The sequence below is a fragment of the Dama dama genome, chromosome 30, assembly GCF_033118175.1.
Source record: "Dama dama isolate Ldn47 chromosome 30, ASM3311817v1, whole genome shotgun sequence".
NCBI classification, from domain to species: Eukaryota; Metazoa; Chordata; class Mammalia; order Artiodactyla; family Cervidae; genus Dama; species Dama dama.
In genome coordinates, this window is record NC_083710.1 from 23203127 (window position 1) to 23220152 (window position 17026).

The following is a 17026-nucleotide window of genomic DNA, read 5'->3' on the forward strand; positions in this document are numbered from 1 at the left end:
ACTTGTTTTTACTATAACTTTATCTAGTAACTCCTTTTCCATAGATTTTTAGGGAGACCTATGGCGATACAGGGCTTCCTAGGTGGCACTAGTGGTAATGAACATGCCTGCCAATACAGAAGTTGCAAGAGACAAGGGTTCGATCCCTGGATCAGGAAGATCGTCTGGAGGAGAGCATGGCAACTCACTCCAGTATTCTTGCCTGGAGAGTGCCATGGACAGAGAAACTTGGCAGGCTACAGTCCACAGGGTCTCACAGGGTTGGACACGACTGAAGTGACTTAAGATCATGGCATCTGGTCCTATCACCTCATGGGAAATAGATGGGGAGACAGTGGGAACAATGTCAGACTTTATTTTTTTGGGCTCCAAAATCACTGCAGATGGTGACTGCAGCCATGAAATTAAAAGATGCTTACTCCTTGGAAGGAAAGTTATGACCAACCTAAATAGCATATTAAAAAGCAGAGACATTACTTTGCTAACAAAGGTCTGTCTGGTCAAGGTTATGGTTTTTCCAATGATCATGTATGGATGTGAGAGTTGGACTGTGAAGAAAGCTGAGCACCAAAAAATTGATGCTTGAGAGGGTGTTTGAGAAGACTCTTGAGAGTCCCTTGGACTGCAAGGAGATCCAACCAGTCCATCCTGAAGGAGATGAGTCCTGGGTGTTCATTGGAAGGACTGATGCTGAAGCTGAAACTCCAATACTTTGGCCACCTCATGCGAGAAGTTGGCTCATTGGAAAAGACTCTGATGCTGGGAGGGATTGGGGGCAGGAGGAGAAGGGGACGACAGAGGATGAGATGGCTGGATGGCATCACCAACTCGATGGGCATGAGTTTGAGTAAACTCTGGGAGTTGGTGACGGACAGGGAGGCCTGGCGTGCTGCGATTCATGGGGTTGCAAAGAGTCGGACACGACTGAGCGACTGAACGGAACTGAACTAAACTGAAAGTGACTTATCACACATGCACACACATGGTCATACAAGAAAAAAGGGGGAAATAACAGGGAAAAAGAAGTCAATGGGAAGAAAAAGGAGGGAGCTGTGGTTTCCCCATGGCACAGACCCATCATAAAAAAACTCTTTAATACATAACTGAATTTCTGCAAAGGTTGGATGCAACGCCCATTACCTGATGTGCCCACTGGGTGGTCTGGCTTTTGAACAACGATCCCTCCCATCAGAGACCCTCTGCTATTTTGCAAACGTTTCAGGGGCTCTGATGAAAGCAGTGAAACAACAGCTGGTGAATAATCTCATTTTATATTAATAGAGCGTCCCATCTAGGTCCCTCAGTACTTTACAAAACAGAACATCCTTTCTTTCCCAGGGCAAGGAACAGAAGTCTCAGCCACTCTGGACTAGAGCATGAGTAGGGGCTGCTGCAGAAGCAGAAGCAGTAAGAGCCCTTTTCCTGCAGACAGAACCTACTGGGCTCTTTCAGACGAAATTTAAGCTAGAATTGAAGAGAAGGCATGGCTGTGTGCCAGTAAGCCGTGACTCTTTGGGACCCCATGGACTGTAGGCCACCAAGCTCCTATGTCCATGGAATTCCCCAGGCAAGAAAACTGGAGAGGGTTGCCATTTCCTCCTCCAGGGGATCGTCTCGACCCAGTGATTGAACCCTTGTCTCTAGCATCTCCTGCATTGGCAGGCGGATTCCTTACCACTGCGCCACCTGAGAAGCCCTATTGGAGAGAGTATCTTCATTAAACCACCATACTTTACCTATGCTAAACGATAGCTGGAAAATAACACGATTCTTGTCCCAAACTTGCCTCACTTTTCTTTATGTGAAGCTCTTTCTGTGAAGCACAGTAGACATGTCAAAGTTAGGTGATAATCCTGAAAGATAAATCTGGGCTATTTTTAATTGCAGGGCTAGCAAAGAGTTGGACATGACTGAGCAACTAAGCAAAGAACAGCACAGCTAGTGGTTTAACATGAGTGGAGTCAAATAAAACAGAACCTGACGACACCAGCCTGAACCAGTGGTCCTGCCTGAGCCAGCAGCATTTCAACAGTGTAGAGACTTGCAAAGGAATGAAAAATCATCTGTGATTTTGAGGCACTTCATTTTGCTGCAGGATTTATTCAAGACAAATGGCTGGAAGCAGGGGTGTAAGATAAAAGCATTAAAGATATATACTGCAGCTGATCATAAATGCTATTATTGACATACTCAGGGGGGCTTCCCAGTTGGCTCTAGTGGTAAAGAACCTGCCTGCCAATGCAGGAGATGTAAGAGATGAGGGTTCGATCCCTGGGTTGGGAAGATCCCCTGGAGGCGGAAATGGAAACCCACTCCATTCTTGCCTGGGAAATCCCACGGACAGAGGAGCCTGGCGGGCAACAGTCCACAGGGTTGTACAGAGTCGGATACGACTGAAGCAACTTAGCATGCAAGCACACATACAGGGTGGGAAAACTAAAATATTTTGCTTAAGCAACATTTCTGGAGGTCTGGTCAAAACTTTATTTTTTATTTTTTTTATTCCAGGAGAAAAGTAATGCTGTTTGGGGTTTTTTGTTTGTTTGTTTGCTCTTAATATTATTTAACATTTACTAAAGCTGAATTGGGCTTCCCAGGTGGTGCTAGTGGTAAAGAACCTGCCTGCCAATGCAGCAGACATAAGAGACCTGGGTTCGATCCCTGGGTCGGGAAGATCCCCTGGAGAAGGAAATGGCAACCCACTCCAGTGTTCTTGCCTGGAGAATCCCATGGACAGAGGAGCCTGGTGGGCAATAGTCCATAGGGTTGCAAAGAGTCGGACATGACTGAGTGACTAAACAATAACAAATACTGAAGGATGACTTATGTGCTGGCACTGCAGTTAGAAAATAGGGATTATTATCCCCATGTGTCATGGAAAGTCTTTCTTTATGACTCCTCTGTACATGATCCCCCCTCTTCCTTTTCTACTTTGTATTACGGAATATTTTCAAACAATACAAAACAGAGAAAATAATGTAATGGATCACTGCCAAGCCTCAACAATTATTTACATGTGGAAATCCTGCTTTCCTCTATCTAACTGGATTATTTTTAAATTAGTCCCAGATTTCACATCATATTATCCACATATATTTTAGTAGTGTGTCTCTAAAAGATAAGGACTCAAAAAAAAAAAAATCATAACCATTAGGATTTCCTTGGTGGTCCAATGGCTAAGACTCCACAGTCTCAGTGCAAGAGGCTGGGGTTTGATCCCTGGTCAGGGAACTAGATTCCACATGCTGCAGTTAAAGATCCCGCATACCACAATGAAGACAGAACTAAGAACTGGCGCAGCCAAATAAATACATAAATGTTAAAAAATAGCCGTAATGTCATCATCATACCTTAAAAAGTCTTATTGTCATCAAATATTCAATCAGTGTTCAGATACTCCAAATTTCTCATTATTTTTTAACAACTTTTTAAAATTAGTATTTTATGGTCCATACATTGCAGTCAGTTTAAATATCTTCTACGCCGCTGTTCACTTAAATAAACTGTCCTGCCTCCTTTTCTTCTTTCCTTTCATTTGTTGGAAAAACTGGGATACTTTGCAGTTACCTACATTCTGCATTTTGCTGACTGCATCCCTGTGGCAACATTCAACGTGTTTCCCTAAGCCCTGCATTTCCCGGAAGAGTACTGGTTACATTGTGATTAGTTCAGGGTCCATTTTTCCCCCCAAATTTAAACTGTTTATTTTATACTGGGGTAGAGCCGATTAATAATCCTGTCATGGTTTCAGGTGAACAGTGAAGAGACTCAGCCATGCAGACACATGTATGCTTTCTCCCCTAACCCCTCCTCCCATTCCCACTGGCACATAACACTGAGCAGAGGTCCCTGTGCTATACGGTAAGTCCTTGCTGGTTACACATTTTAAATACGGCAGTGTGTACATGACCTTCCCAAAGTCCGTAACTATCTCAGGGTCCATTTTTTGACAAGGATACTTCATAGCTGGTGCCGTGAGCCTCCGACTGCATCGCATCAGCGTCACATGGTGTCTGCCTGTCTCCTCTTTTGTGATGCTAGGATTGATGAGTGAATCCAGGCACTGCCAGCTTGATCCGTCCATTTAAAAGTGCCCCATAAGCTTTTCCCCTGAGAGTTTTTAACAGGCACTGATGATCATTGCTTAGATCTGTTATTTCATTAGCGATTAGAAACATACAGTATTCTAATCCCAGCATTCCTCCTTCATCTACTAGCTGGAAAGCTTCTGAAACAATAACTTTTCCTCAACAACAATTCAGCTATCCTGAGATATGGTTCATATAGAAAAGACAAGACAAATGCTCAGCTCTTTCCCTTTTTAAACCAGTATTCAGAGTGATGAGTTGGTTCCTTAGCAACCTGTAAAGGTGACCTATGAGGAGTTTTTTTGTTTCTCCTGGCATAATTATAAATTTGCAAATTTTAATATATTTGATGAACCTCAATCCATTGGAGATGCTCAAATTATTAAATCTTTGAATGCTGAGAGTCTCTTTAACCTCACTGGCTCCTGACCTGAGTCTTTTGGATACAACCCCAGTCATCTCTAAGGGCTTCCCCAGTGGCTCAGCAGTAAAGCATCTGTCTGCAATGCAGGAAACTCAGGGTTCAATCCCTGGGTCAGGAAGACCCCCTGGAAAAGGAAGTGGCAACCCACTCCAGTATTCTTGCCCAGAGAATCACATAGACAGAGGAGCCCGCCGCGCCATGGGGTCCAGAGTCGGGCATGACTGAGAGGCTGAAGAACAGCAAACTGTCATCGCCGAAAGCCTGCTTGCTTTCTAGAAGGACAAATGCTCATTGCTTGCCCCAGCTCCGCAATCAGTGATGACCCACAGAGGCCCTGGTTCCCTTTAGTGACGACCACAGTTGAGTGGCCACATGCCGGGTGATGGGGCGCCCCCTGCTCCTGGGATTGCCGAGTGAGCGGGTCCTTTCATGGCCGGAGCCAGGCGGGCCCCACTTCCGCTCTCATCTCCTCCTCCTGCCCTCATTCGCTTCACTCCTGGCACACCTGCCTCCACACTTAGGGTGCCGCTAAAAAGAACAGAGAACCTCCTGCGGAGGACCCCTTCTTTGCTTTCGGTGTTTCCCATGCTTGTCACTCACTCTTCCAAACACCGCTGCCCACTCCTCATGTCCTTCAGGCCTTTATTCAAATGTCACCTGCTCAGTGAGGCCATCTCTGAACACCTCATCCAACATGGGACCCGGAACCCCTGCCCTCCCCAATATTCTCCACGCCTCTCCCTGCCTGAGTTTTCTCCCAGGACGTGCTGGCTAATTCTATGTAATTTAGTTGGTATTTTATCTGCTGTCTGTTTACTCACTAGAATGCATGTTTCAAGAGGGCAGAGACCTTTGTCTATTTTTTGTAGGTTCGAAATTGTTACCTATTTTATACATAGTAGTGTATATACGTCAGTCCCAATCGTCCAGTTCATCCCACTCACCTTCTCCACCTCGGTGTCCGTTCACTTATTCTCTACATCTGTGTCTCTATTTCTGCTTTGCAGATAGGTTCATCTGCACCATTTTTCTAGATTCCACATATATGGGTTAAAATAAGACATTTTTCTTTCTGACTTACTTCACTCTGTATGACAGTGTCTAGGTCCATCCATGTCTCTGCAAATGGCACAGTTTCATTCCTTTTTATGGCTGAGTAATATTCCATTGTATATATATACCACATCTTCTTTATCCATTTCTTTCTCCACATTTTTCTTTATCCATACCCATTCCCATTTAGGTTACTTCCATATCCTGGCTATGGTCAATAGTGCTGCAACAAATATTGGGGTACATGTATCTTTTGGAAGTATGGTACTAGCACAAAAACAGAAATATGGACCAATGGAACAGAAAAGAAGGCCCAGAGATAAACCCACACACCTATGGTCACCCTAATCTATGACACAGGAGGCAAGAATACACGCTATACAAGAGTATACAGTTTCTTCAAAAAGAGGTACTGGGAAAACTGGATAGTTGCATGAAAAAGAATGAAACTAGAGCACTCCTTAACACCAAACACAAAAATAAGCTCAAAATGGGTTAGAGAGTTTTGTCTATTTTGGATTACAGAGTTCTATTTTGTTCAGAGATGCATCCGTGGCATCAAGAGCAGGGTTTTCCACACAGTAGCTGCTTAGTAAATAGCTGTTGAAGAAATGAACTGAGAGGAAATAAGCCTATTGTGACTGACCTAAGCTCATCTAGTCTTTCAATTATTGGAAGCCTCTGGCAAACATCTGTAGACTCCAAAAATTAGATTTTTGTGGGGAATGTAAGCTTACCCTACCCTATTATTTCACCATCAAGTCTGGAAACAGGGATAATTTAGTCACACACTTGTCAGACTCATGGGCCACTGGAAGGATTGTGGTTTATAAGCTGAGTAAGACAGGTTATACGAAAGACAGGAGTCAAGGATGACTCTCCAGGGTTGCATCATTTTTGTTTTTGTTTGTTTGGGTGGTTTTTTTTTGGTACAAACCAAAACTTTTAGATCGGCGTTGCCATTTACTAAAATTGGGGAGAAAACCAGAGAAGCAAGCGTTGAGGGACAAATCCTGTTGGTGTTGACAGCCAGTAAGATATTGGAGCTGCCAAGTGGGCAATTAGACAGAAGGGTTTCAAGTTCAGAGGAGAGGTCCTGCTTGGGCAGATAAATGTGGGGGGTCATCGGTACAGAGACGGTACTTAAAGCCATGAGACAACACAAAGAGAGGAGGCAGAATGGGGATGAAGGTTGAGGACTGATGCTTCGATGCTTTAAGGTCCGGGAGTGCCCTGGCAGGCGGCCAGAAACCATGGAGAGCGTGTTGTCCTGAAAGTGTTCCAGGGCTTCGCTAGTGGCTCAGTAGTAAAGAATCCACCTGCCAATGCAGGAAGACAGGAGTTCGATCCTTGCTCTGGGAAGACCCCACAAGCTGTGGAGCAACCAAGCTCGTGCACCACATCTATGAAGCCAGTGCTCTCGAGCCCAGGAGCCACAACTACTGAAGCCCAGGCGCCCTGGAGCCGGTACTCTGCAACAAGAGAAGCCAGCCCAGGGAGAAGCCTGAGAGCACCACAACCTTGCCGGAGAGCAGCTCCCCGCCTTGCCGCAACTAGAGAAAAGCCCAGAGCAGCAGCAAAGACCCAACACAGCCAAAAACAATTACATAAATAAAACTGTGAAGAAAAGAGCTCCAAACATAACACGGATTTCCTTCAATAAATTTAAAAACAGAAAAGAAAGTGTTTCAAGGAGGACAGAGTGAGCAACTGCCTTAAAAGGAAGTAGGACAGGTCCAGTAAGATGTGTGTGTGCGTGCTCAGTCACTTCAGTCACGGCTGACTCTGCCACTCCATGGGCTGTAGCCACCAGGCTCCTCTGTCCATGGGGTTCTCCAGGCAAGAATACTGGTTGCCATTTCCTACTCCAGGGGATCTTCCCGACCCAGGGATCGAATCCGTGTCTCCTGCATTGCGGGTGGATTCTTTACCACTGAGCCACTGAGAAAGCTCCAAGGAGGATGACCAGTGGATTAAAGAGAGTAACTAGCCATCCCTAGAGGAGAAATTAAAACCACCACACACACACACACACACACACACACACACACACACACACACACACACCCTAGTCCCCAGGGAGATTTATCTTGAAGTAAATCATAAACAGTAAAGGTTTTCCCAGGTGCATTTTACTGGATGGGGGGCAAACAATATGGCCCCAGTGTTCCTTGGGCCAGAATGGAGGGCATGCAGCTTTGTGTCTCTGATCTTCAGGGCAACACTCAGGCCATCTCAGTGTGGAAATCAGAGCATTCCCTTAGGCAGGGTTAGGGAAGTGTTTTTCATTCCTAGGAAATACCACCGCGGGGCAGCCCCCTCACTTGGGTGTTAAGGGGAGGAAGGGTGGCTTCAGAGCTGACAGGTGCAGTGGAATGGGCTGCCTTAAAGTGGGGGTGTGGCAGTAACTGTGGGGGTGGGGTGTGGTGGGGCCCTAGTCATCCTAGGTGGAATCTACCTCATATCCACTTCTTCCCACTTTCTCATTGCCCTTCATATCAGAACCGGCAGCCTTCCTACCTAGGAGACCTCCCATGCGCATCTTCATTCGATCTCACTTTTCCTCAACTTTGACTGCCTCAGCTTCTCCTCAGGGCACAAAAAGGTCAATTAAAGTGAATTCATGATAATTGAAAACAATGATCACTTTGATACAGGTGAGGGTGAGAATGAAAGTTGCTCAGTCGTGTCTGATACTTTGCGACCCCATGGACTATACAGTCCATGGAATTCTTTAGACCAGAATACTGGAGTGGGTAGCCTATCCCTTCTCCAGGGGATCTTCCCAGCCCAGGAATCAAACCAGGATCTCCTGAATTGCAGGCAGATTCTTTACTAACTGAGCTATAAGGGAAAGATTGAGACAAATCTCTCCTTTAGTGGAACACCTCCAAATCCCCACCTGGCCTGTTCCCTTGGGCCTAAGTGCCTATAGGCTCCAGAACTAAAGAAGTGGGCAAGAGGAAAGGGGACCATTCAGTTCAGTTCAGTTCAGTCACTCAGGTGTGTCTGACTCTTTGTGACCCCATGGACTGCAACAGGCCTCCCTGTTCATCACCAACTCCCTGAGTTTACTTAAACTCATGTCCATTGAGTCGGTGACACCATCCAACCGTCTCATTCTCTGTCGTTCCCTTCTCCTCCCACCTTCAATCTTTCCCAGCATCAGGGTCTTTACCAATGAGTCAGTTCTTCACATCAGGTGGCCAAACTATTGGAATTTCAGCTTCAGCATCAGTCTTTCCAATGAATATTCAGGATTGATTTCCTTTAGGATGGACTGGTTTGATCTCCTTGCAGTCCAAGGGACTTTCAAGAGTCTTTTCCAACACCACAGTTCAAAAGCATCAATTCTTCATTGCTCAGTTTTCTTTATGGTCCCACTCTCACATCCATACATGACTACTTGAAAAACCATAGCTTTGACTAGACAGACCTTTGTTGGCAAAGTCATATCTCTGCTTTCAAGCCTAATGAAGTTTCATGTCAAATAAAGGAGAACCTATCCCTTCACCAGAGCTATCTCCTTAATCCTCTTACCATCAAAAAAAGTGCACCACCCTTTTATGTCACCACTAGCCAATCAGAACAAAGCCACACACCCTGCAGCCCTCACCCCAAAATCTGCTGATAAAAACCTTTCCCCGCAAACCATCAGGGAGTTCAAGGTTTTTGAGCATGAGCCACTTGTTCTCCTTGCTTAGCCCTGCAATAAACCTTTCTCCAAACTCCCATACTTCAGTCTGTTTGACCTCACTGTATCCTGGGCACATGAACTTTGTTTGGTAACAAGTACATCCATAAAATACAATGCTTTCCAGCCACAAATTCCTTTAGACAAATCTACCTGAATGGCTTTGGACCTGTCCCCTGGGCATTTTAGGTGAAAAACAGAGTATTCATTATGTTACCACTTCAATCCTAAAGGAAATCAACCCTAAATATTCATTGGAAGGACTGATGCTGAAGCTGAAGCTCCAATACTTTGGCCACCTGATGGGAAGAGCCTACGCATTGGAAAAGACCCTGATGCTGGAAGGATTGAGGACAAGAGGAGAAAGGGACAACAGAGGACTAGGTGGTTGGATGGCATCACTGACTCAATGGACACGAATTTGAGCAAGCTCCAGGAGGTGGTAAAGGACAGGGAAGCCTGGCGTGCTGAGTCCATGGGGTGGTAAAGGACACGTCTGAACAACAGCAGAAAAAAAAAGGAAGAAAAAGCAGGGCACAGAACGTTTCTGAATCTGTAACAGATTGGTACAGAGAGAGAAAATAAACATGTATTTCCCTACATATCTTGTTGTTTTGCAGTTATTGGAATATACATGAATCATCTATTCAAAAATTAATTAAAAAAAAAAAAACTAAAGAAAGCACTTAGAAAATCAATGCTATCCAATTGATTGACTGATCTTGGCCTTCCCAGGAGGACTTACAGATGAGAATTGAGGGTAGGAAGGCTTTCAGAGGGATACATTGGTCTAGGGAAGGTTTTAAAGCCAGGGCCAGGCTTGGGAGAAGCAGACTGGAAAAAGTGTCAATAGACACCAAGAGACAATCACGCTTGAAAGAACTTGTGAAGTACTTAAGTTCCCTGACACTTGGGAATTACATCCTAGCTGTGACACCATTATGGAAGTGAGAATGTGCTGGTTTAGAATGCCCAGAGCACTTACCTCCAGTTCTGGAGACTGTCCAAGGAATCTCCTCTGCAGTCTTGAAGGGCTGTGTCATCACCATGCAAATCTTCAACAAAGGCTGCTTGTCTTCCCCTGGAGGGGGCTGGGGGGACAGCACAGAGGCTCAGAGCCCAGCAAATCGAGGAGCTAGAGGCTGTGGGTCCCCAATAGTACATACATTTCCAAGTCTTGCCTTTTTGGTGAGGAGCAGGAAATAGAGAGGAGCTTGGTCTCTTCTCTGGGAAATGAATAAATCACAGTGTCAGGTCAGCCTGAATTTGGGATTTAATCCTAATAAAATCTTACTCTGGAAAGCAACCTCTCTCAGTTGCTACTTTCTGGTAGTTCATTCTAGAACTGCTTTAATCATGTTAAAACCAAACTGGCCATTAGCTTTGAATGGTGAAAGATCAAGGGAAAAGGCAGGAAAGATACTGCTGCTGCTGCTAAGTCACGTCAGTCGTGTCCGACTCTGTGTGACCCCAGTTGAAGCCAAATCACTGGTGGCTCATGGCTTGTTCTTCACTTTACCCTTCCTATCAACAGCATTTCTAGTGACCTGGAGTTACTGAGTAGGAAAGACCCAGGTTAGCATCTCATCTCCACCATTATTTAGTTCAATGACCCTCAGCAAATTGAACTGGTGTCTTCCTTGGTAACGGGAAACACTAAGGGCTGCTTCAGTGCTATAGTTAGGATCAGATGAGAGCCTTTGTGGAACTTAGTCAGCAACTTTGTGCAATTATCATGTGATAGGAAGAGGGCTAAAGCAGTCCTTGTGCTCTAGTGTAAGAGATAGATTAGAGGATCCTTGAAGAAAGACAACCAGGAATGGCTTTCTTGACATAAAGCCATTTTGTGATCTAAGCCTGGCCACAATGCTTGTCCTTGAACAGGTCTCAGTAATTAATAATCTTGAGAGGGGCTGTACAAATAAGGGAGAAGCAGTCAAGAAACAATAGGGCAGCCTTGGGGCAGTGTCCTCTTCCTCAAGGAATATGCATAACAATGCATCTTTAAATTCTGCTGGATTTAAGGCCCCCCACCCAGAAGGAAGACAGAATGATGCTGCTGACCCTTTGGACTTCAATCAACTCACGTGTAGACCCTGTCAACCTTTTTGCTCCAATTCTGTGCTGAATTCTCCTTTGCTCAAGCCCCGTGATGAATATGCATGTGTCTGCCTGCCTGCTTAGTCCTCAGTCATGTCCTACTCTTTGCAATTCCATGGACACAAAGGCTCCTCTGTCCATGGGATTCTCCAGGCAAGAATACTGGAGTGGGTTGCCATTCTATTCTCCAGGGGGTCTTCCTAACCCAGGGATCAAACCCAGGTCTCCTGCATTGGCAGACGGATTCCTTACCATCTAAGCCACCAGGTGAAGTTCTCTGCTCAAGCCCACTTATGAATATGCATATACCCTTAGTTTAAAACCTCCTCAGTTTTGCAGTTGGGGAGACATCGCTTTGGGAAAGGGTTCTTATTTGCTAAGTCACTTCAGTCGTGTCTGACTCTTTGCAACGTTATGGGGTGTAGCCTGCTAGGCTCTGTCCATGGGATTCTCCAGGCAAGAATACTAGAGCAGGTTGCCATTTCTAATTCCAGGGGATCTTCCAGAGCCAGGGATCAAACCTGAATCTCTTCTGTCTCCTGCATTGGCAGGCGGGCTCTTTACCACTAGCACCACCTGGGAAGCCTTATTTGCTGCAGGTAACAATAAGTCCTTCCTTCTTCCACTCTTTGACTTGGTTGTGTCTATCGGCTCAGCAACCATCAAGAGGTAAACCCAACTTTCTGGTAACAAAAGGGCTTCAGAGACAACCTGAGAGGTAAGTGCTAAGCTGTGGGTTGATTGAGGGAAAAAGGGTGCAGGTTTGCAAAGAATTTAAAAAAAAGTATTAATAGCAGTTGAAGCAGATTCGCCCTCACCCCTGGAACTCTCCACCACATTGCTCCAGTTAACCTTCTTAGTGTTTGCCAGTGTTTTGTTTCTGTGCTACAGTCCACCCCCTCTTCTAGAACACAATCTACTATACAGTTTCTGCTTGTTTCCTGCCAGGTCTCCTGCACCTAGAATTCTCCTCTTCCTTCCTTTTCCTCCTCCTCTTTTTTTTTTTTTTTGGAGGAGGAAGGGGTGGGTATCTTGATTGTATTTTAAGATTATGATAAGTTCATAAAATGTTTGAGACTTTTAGTTTTTTTCTCTGTGGCCTGAAATACAGTCATCCCTGGGTTTCCTCAAAGGACTCTTCCGGTAACTGGTTCCAGTAACTGCAGGCCAGTAACATCACTGGCTACTTTGCAATAACACTGTATTAAAGGGTAGATAGGACCCAGATCTCCTGAGCCCACTGCTTTTTCAAAGGTTAGATTGAAATCACTCTTTTACTCTCTTCTGTGAGGATTGACTGGTTTAGATTTTCTTCCTTTTTTTTTGGATCAATTTTGGTAAGTTATATTTTACTAGGAAGTCATGGATTTCCTCTATGTTTTCAAATATATCACTGGAGTGTTGTACAGATTTTCTTAAGGTTCTGTGTATCTCATCCATATCAATTCTGACTCCTAACTGAGTGGATGGAAGAGCAGGCAGCCAGATGTGATTGAGGAAAAAGGGTCAAAACAATTAGGGTTGAACCAAGAGAGCTGAGTATTATGCCAGGTACTGCAGATACAAAGATATGCCAAGCCTCATGGGGCTTCATATTCTGTCCCTTTTTGGGTACCTCCTCCCTCCACCCCACCCCACCCCCCACCCCCCCGCCTCGGCAAAAGGGACACTTTTCAATGGAAAGTGAGTTTCCAATAATTTAAACTGAAAACTAATGAGGAGAAAAATAAAGATGGCGATTCAAATAGTTATAACCCAATAAGCTAAGTCTCACATCATCAACTTCACCATCATCATTATCTGAATTTAGGGTTCAGGAGACTAAGTCCTCACCCAGATCTTTAAAGCCTCTGCCTCCCAGTCTTGTGCTATTTTGCAATCTGTCCAAATTATACCCACTAATCACTGATTTTTTCTCCTTGGCAGCAGCTGGCGTAACTGAGTATTGTTTCTGTTTTTGGTTTGCCACTGCTTCTTTGCGTCCCTTCCTGCTCTCTTCCTATGCTGTGGGGAGTTTCCTCATGCTTGGAAAGTCCATATCTAGAGTGTATATATCAAATGTGGCATATGCCAAATAATAATAGGTAAACATTGGTGTATACCAATAATACATATAAACCAAATAACAGGGACTTCCTGATGCCTCAGCAGTAAAGAATCTGCCTGCAATGCAGGAGACTAGGATTCGCTCCCTGGGTGGGAAAGATTCCCTGGAGGAGGGCATGGCAACCCAGTCCAGTATTCCTGCCTGGAGAATCCCATAGACAGAGGAGGCTGACAGGTTACAGTCAGTGGGGTCGCAAAAAGTCAGACACAACTGAATCAACTGAGCATGCACACGTGCACCAAATAATAGATATATTGTTTGGGATATATCAAATTATATATATATATGTATATATATATATATCAAATTTTGTATATATTAAATCTGGGAACTGACTGTGGCTCAGATCATGAACTCCTTATTGCCAAATTCAGACTGAAATTGAAGAAAGTGGAGAAAACCACTAGACCATTCAGGTATGACCTAAATCAAATCCCTTATGACTATACAGCAGCTGGAAGTGAGAAATAGATTTAAGGGACTAGATCTGATAGACAGAGTGTCTGATGAACTATGGATGGAGGTTCGTGACATTTTATAGGAGACACGAATCAAGACCATCCCCAAGAAAAAGAAATGCAAAGAAGCAAAATGACTGTCTGAGGAGGCCTTACAAATAGCTGTGAAAAGAAGGGAAGTGAAAAGCAAAGGAGAAAAGGAAAGATATACCCATTTGAATGCAGAGTTCCAAAGAATAGCAAGGAGAGATAAGAAAGTCTTCCTCAGATATCAATGCAAAGAAATAGAGGAAAACAATAGAATGGGAAAGACTAGAGATCTCTTCAAGAAAATTAGAGATACCAAGGGAACATTTCATGCAAAGATGGGCTCAATAAAGGACAGAAATGGTAGGGACCTAACAGAAGCAGAAGATATTAAGAAGAGGTGGCAAGAATACACAGAACTGTACAAAAAAGACCTTCATGACCCAGAAAATCATGATGGTGTGATCACTCACTTGGAACCAGACATCCTGGAATGTCAAGTCAAGTGGGCCTTAGGAAGCATCACTATGAACAAGGCTAGTGGAGGTGATGGAATTCCACTTGAGCTATTTCAAATCCTGAAAGATGATGCTATGAAAGTGCTGCACTCAATATGCCAGCAAATCTCGAAAACTCAGCAGTGGCCAAAGGACTGGAAAAGGTTAGTTTTCATTCCAATCCCTAAGAAAGGCAATGCCAAAGAATGCTCGAACTACTGCACAATTGCACTCATCTCACACGCTAGTAAAGTAATGCTCAAAATACCCCAAGTCAGGCTTCAAAAGTATGTGAACCATGAACTTCCAGATGTTCAAGCTGGGTTTAGAAAAGGCGGAAGAACCAGAGGTCAAATTGCCAACATCTGCTGTATCATCGAACAAGCAAGAGAGTTCCAGAAAAACATCTGCTTCTGCTTTATTGACTACGCCAAAGTCTTTGACTGTGTAGATCATAACAAACTGTGGAAAATTCTGAAAGAGATGGGAATACCAGACCACCTGACCTGTCTCCTGAAATATCCATACGCAGGTCAGGAAGCAACAGTTAGAACTGGACATGGAACAACAGACTGGTTCCAAATAGGAAAAGGAGTACGTCAAGGCTGTATATTGTCACCCTGCTTATTTAACTTATATGCAGAGTACATCATGAGAAACGCTGGGCTGGAGGAAGCACAGGCTGGAATCAAGATTGCCGGGAGAAATATCAATAACCTCAGATATGCAGATGACACCAATGACACCACCCTTATGGCAGAAAGTTAAGAAGAACTAAAGAGCCTCTTGATGAAGGTGAAAGAGGAGAGTGAAAAAGTTGACTTAAAGCTCAACATTCAGAAATCTAAGATCATAGCATCCGGTCCCATCACTTCCTGGCAAATAGATGGGGAAACAGTGGAAACAGTGGCTGACTTTATTTTACTGGGCTCCAAAATCACTGCAGATGATGACTGCAACCATAAATTAAAAGACGCTTACTCCTTGGAAGGAAAGTTATGACCAACCTAGACAGCATATTGAAAAGCAGAGACATTACTTTGTCAACAAAGGTCCATCTAGTCAAGGCTATTGTTTTTCCAGTAGTCATGTATGGATGTGAGAGTTGGACTATAAAGAAAGCTGAGCACCGAAGAATTGATGCTTTTGAGCTGTGGTGTTGGAGAAGACTCTTGAGAGACGTTTGGACTACAAGGAGATCCAACCAGACCATCCTAAGGGAAATCAGTCCTGAATATTCATTGGAAGGATGATGCTGAAGCTCCAATACTTTAGTCACCTGATTCGAAGAGCTGACTCATTTGAAAAGACCCTGATGCTGGGAAATACTGAGGGCAGGAGGAGAAGGGGACAACAGACGATGAGATGGTTGAATGGCATCACCGACTCAATGGGCATGGGTTTGAGTGAACTCCGGGAGTTGGTGATGGACAGGGAGGTCTGGCGTGCTGCGATTCATGGAGTCGCAAAGAGTCAGACACGACTGAGCAACTGAACTGAACTGAAATTTGGTATATATCGAATAATAATAGAAATGCATAGAAGGCATAAAACAATACAGAAATATATAGAAGGCATAAAATAATAGAAATATGTGATAATAGAAATATAAAACAATTTAGAGGAAGGAGAGATTGAATCAGAAGAAGAAAAAGTTATTACCCAAATAGGATTTTTGAAATGCATAGGGGAAGATTGAGAAATGCTCAGCAAGACTGAGGGTAGGAGGAGAAGGGGGCAACAGAAGATGAGATGGTTGGATGGCATTGCTGACTCAATGGACATGAGCTTGAGCAAACTCCAGGAGATGGTGAAGGACAGGGAAGCCTGGTGTGCTGCAGTCCATGGGGTCGCAAAGACAGGACTTAGCTGCTGAACAACAACCACCTGCATCATACCAGACTGTGTGTTTATTGAGGGAAAGAATCTGTTATGTCATCAGATCCTATAGCCCAGGTCTGCCGAGACAAGGCATTCAGTTAACGCCTGGACAACCAACCGATACACAGTTTTACACTTAGTCAGGCTTTATTTTTAATTTTTAAATTTTGGAACTGTTTCCGATTTACAGAAACGTCTAAAGATAGTACAAAGCGCTCCCACATGACCTGTGCTCAGTGTTCCTGACTATTCACGTCCAACATTAATATGGTATTTTGTCACAACTAATGAACCAATACTGATTCATTATCATTAACTAAAGTCCATATGGCATTCCAATTTTTCCTTGTTTTTACCTTATGTCCTTTCTTCTATTCCAAGATCTGACATTACATGTAGTTGCCACATTTCTTTGGGCTTCTCTTGGCTGTGACAGTTTCCCATACTGTTTGAACTGAATGACCTTGAATGTTAAGGAGTGCTGGTCAGCTCTCTTGTAGGATGTCCCTCAGTTGTGATTCATTTGATGTTTTTTTTTTTCCCTGATTAGACAGGAGTTAAGGGTTTGGGGGAAGATTGAGAGATAAAGTGCCCTTCTCATCTCACCATACCAAGCATACAGACTCTCAATGGGATTTATCCCCGTTGATGTTGACCTTGGTCACCTGGTGAAGGCAGTGTTTGTTAGGTTTCTCCA